Here is a 4,093-nt window from a genome sequence, read left to right on the forward strand (position 1 = left end):
ATATATGGCTTTCTATGACATTTCACTTATGTCAAAACCTCGAATGTGGATGAATACCAGTGACATGGATCGGCAAAATACGTCACTTTTGAGTGCCTTCAGTGGCGCATTTTCCAAACCCACATCTCTAACGAAAGTGTCATTAGTTACATGTTTTCCCTACCTGTGTCTCTATTAATAGGCATTAGTGACGTGTTTACCCAACCCACGTTTCTAATGACAGCCATTAGTTATGTGTTTTGGGGTAACCACGTCACTGATGCCTAATGATCAGTGACGGGCCTCCCAAAACAGCGTCTCTGATGTTGGAAATAAAAACAAAAAAATATAAAAGTAGGGGAGAACAAATAGGTCACATGTTCACAGTTCATCCTCTGTTCATGCACATATTCATACACATACATAGGTACATGCAAAAAATTGCACCAGGCAAGCAGTCAAGCAATACAATTTATCCTCCGTTCATATATACATATGTACATGCAAAAGTTGCACCAGGCAAGCAATCAAGCAAAGATGATGGTCTGCATTCTGGTGTGCCTGAAGTGCCGCCTCTGGGTTACTCTCCTTCGTATCCCTAGATTGGATGCATGAAAGCTCAGTCTTTTTCCTGTAATTAGAAGATGATTTTCCATTATGAAAGAGTGGCCATAAATCGAACTGAATTGGATTCTATTCTAACAAAAATGATCTCAAAGCACATATAAAATTAGCAAATGAAGATGATTTCTGAATTAGCACATCCACACTTTATAATATTATATACCAGACATAGACACACTTTTCAAGATATAGAAGAGATTTCAAGAACAACACCATATTTAATTTGTTCCATGGAAAAAACCACAGCAGCGATTAACCCAATCTACAAGGCCATACATTTTTTTAAAAGAACTAATTTAGTTGTGGCATTACCACCCTATATATCATGAAGTGTTAGCCAACTAAACTAGCAGCAAGCTCATAAGATGAATCAGCTGCTTAATCATGAGTGCATACAGATAGACATGCCAGTTTTTCACATCCAGTAAGCAATAACAAAATCATGTGAAGAGTTCTCTTCCAAACAGAAATGCTACTGTTACAGACCAGGCATATGATCATTTCATATCTCATCAATTTTGGACCAGTAACACATATGATGGGTAAAATAATAACAAAGGAGCATTTATCAAGATAAGTGTGCAACTTTAGATAGTAGTTTTACAGTATATAAGATCAAACCATTTACTCTAAAGAAGCTTCAATACACCACAATTTATTTGCAATCACTCTTTTCAGTGAACTACCATTTACTGAACAACAAGAGCAGGGCAGCGACAGAGTGTTGAACCACAAGAGCAGGCCAGCAATAGCAGTTTTGGAGCACTTATCTCTGTGATCCTGAGACCAGCAATTCGTGCTGTGAATCGACGGTGCAGCCCGCAGCCAAGCAGCCAGTGGCCCCATGACCCAAACACTAGATCCATGACACCCCGCAGTGCGCGGCAAGGAGAAGCTAGAGAAGTTAAGAGAAGCACCCGACAAGCAAAAGTTGCTAGAAGCAAATAATTGATATGACCTATAGAATTGATGACCCCTGAAAGGTGCTAACGTAACTCTAAATGCTTTAGAGCTACAACCTACAGAGTACAGATCAGTTATGCACCAGCCACTAGGTTAATCCGCTGAGTATATAGCAGAGCGTGCAATCTAGGCAATACATGACAGTATCTATCATATCTTGAGCTGTATAGAAGTTCAAATGATTTAAAAAACACATGTACTAGAGAAGCTTCAGTACACCTTAATGTTATATGCAATCACTATTAACTGAAGCACAGGAACGGAGCAAAAACAGTATTGTCATTGCAGTACAGCAGCAACACATGCATTGCAGTTTAGTAATCAGACTTTCAGTTACCAAATAAAGCTGAACCCATATGCATTTGGTGCCGAAAAGGCAATTATATTTTTTCATGGTGCAGAAATGTTAAAATTCATGGCTCACTGCAGTAGAGCATCCAATGGTGATATAACAATTTAAACATGAAATTCTGCATAATAATTAATACATGATGAATTAAACAAACCCTATGAATTGCTTTGCTTTATACCAGTCAAGCGTTTTCCTGCCATTTTCTCTATGCCCAAGGCTGTCCCTTAACATCTGCTTGCAGCAGCAAAATAGGTCAGCTATGACATCAGTTCATCACCTGCAAAATACAAGAAACAAAAGGAACACTAACTTTGGTATTATCCAATTACATACTCATAAACAAAGAGACCTAAAAAAATAAAGATAAAGTTATCTCTGTACATGCTTAATTGACATCCACAACTTGAATCTAGGATGAGCTCATTTGCTAAAAACACAAACCATTCACATTCATACACAAGGCTGACATATGTCCTAGTATACAGGCACATTAATCTAGTCCTACAGAACTAAGCAGGGCACCTTACAGGGAAAAAATAGACCAAAACCAATTAGTTTGCATGAAAACTAAGTTACCCAATAGAACTGTGAAATCAAGAGATATCCACTTAAGTGGTGTGGATAGATAACTAAGTGCACACGACTGCACGAGACCTACAAAACCTAAAACATATTTATATTCTATACTGATAGAGTCGAAGAATTTCACTATTGTTGCATCCCAAACTTAGACAAAACATATCTGCAAGCACAGATGTCAGTTTTCCAGGCAATAACTAGATTGCACACCTACTTGTTACAGAGTAAACTCATGTTGAACAGCAATTAAAGATTCGTATCTCAACTAGTCCTAAAACTATTTAGGAGACGTGAAGACTAATCATGAAGTTTTTAAGTTAAATATTGCCCAATGGGTAAGCCAGGAACCAGCCTAATTCTAACGATAAGTTTTGTATACTCAAAACAATGCTGAACTTGTCAGATCAGAGGAGAAAGAGCATGTGAATCACCTCAACTAGGAGGAGTCGCAAAGCTTCTCCTCCCTCCGGACATCTCATCTTCGTGCTCGTTGAGCAGCCTGGACTCCTAGCTTGCCTCAACTTCCGCAGGTTACTCCTCATTCTTCCCACTGTGGCACAGAGAGCGCAGCTTCAGTAGGGAGTGGCGCAGAGAGCGCAGGGCCGCAGCATCCTTGGGATTACCAGCCATCGGTCACACCAACAGGACGACCATCCGTCGTGCGTAGCCCACCACATGCAGATCGAGGGGGCGCTGAGGGATGGAGAGGGTCTGGGGGAAGGGTATGGCGCCACCAGATGCAGATCGAGGAGGGGGAGCAAGGGGATAGAGAGGGTTTGGGGAAAGGGAATGGCGCCACCAGATGCAGATCGAGGAGGGGGCTGAGGAAATGGAGAGGATTTGGGGAAGGGAATGGTGGGTACGGGCAGGGCGCGGCGACTGGGAGCAGTAGCAAGTGGGAAAGCGAGCGTCTGGACGGAGACAAGCGGCTGCGGCACGGTCACCGTCGGCTGCAGCTACTCCACATGGGTTTGGGTTGGGGTGGAGGGAGACAGCAGGAAGGAGAAGGTAATGGAGGTGCGTGGTGGAGCTGCTAGAGAGTACGGCAAGGGTGCTCAAAGCTTGACGGCGCTACGGTCAACGGTGTGCGGGCGCCGGGCGCGTGAGGCGCTGCCGCCGTCAAGGAAGTGAGGACAGGAGGAGGACAGGAGGAGCTAGGGTTTATGGTGGACGAGTGTGATCCAAACTTTAGCCGTGCAGGTCTTGCGGCCTAGCTGAAAAAACGGCCCAACCCGGGTTTTAGGGTCCGTTTAACAATTTTTCAAATGTTATTGTTACATAAATACAAATAAAATTACATTTATGAAACAGTATACTATTGCACAATACTTATAATTAACTTATTTTCATGAACAAGCATAATAAATCTCATGAATGTCGTGCATGTCATGAAAGTCACAACTACCTGTATGGATGATCTTTGGACGACATCATGAATAGGATATTGCCACAACAATTTATTTATGATATTTTTATTTTCATACAAAATAAGTTGACATATTGAAACTTAAGAATCTTGTTGGTTTAAAATATGTCAAACTGATACGTTGCTAGTCCAAATGCTCGCAAATAGTTCCCAACCAATTTTTAGAAAAC

At 41.6% G+C, this 4,093-nt stretch overlaps 1 long non-coding RNA gene across 2 annotated transcripts; it reads right to left on the minus strand.

Moving 5' to 3' along the window:
• Nucleotides 1–334: 334 nt before the first annotated feature.
• On the minus strand, nt 335–3,597 carry LOC112878581. Of its 2 annotated transcripts, none has more exons than XR_003225799.1 (3): nt 2,929–3,597; nt 2,097–2,195; nt 335–1,498 (listed from the first exon to the last, which is right to left on the minus strand). It is a non-coding gene; the product is annotated as an uncharacterized LOC112878581 (long non-coding RNA). The 2 variants fall into 2 exon arrangements; XR_003225798.1 differs by having other exon boundaries at nt 335–1,459; nt 2,929–3,585.
• Nucleotides 3,598–4,093: the final 496 nt, after the last annotated feature.

The sequence above is a fragment of the Panicum hallii genome, unplaced genomic scaffold (genome assembly GCF_002211085.1).
Source record: "Panicum hallii strain FIL2 unplaced genomic scaffold, PHallii_v3.1 scaffold_24, whole genome shotgun sequence".
NCBI classification, from domain to species: domain Eukaryota; kingdom Viridiplantae; phylum Streptophyta; class Magnoliopsida; order Poales; family Poaceae; genus Panicum; species Panicum hallii.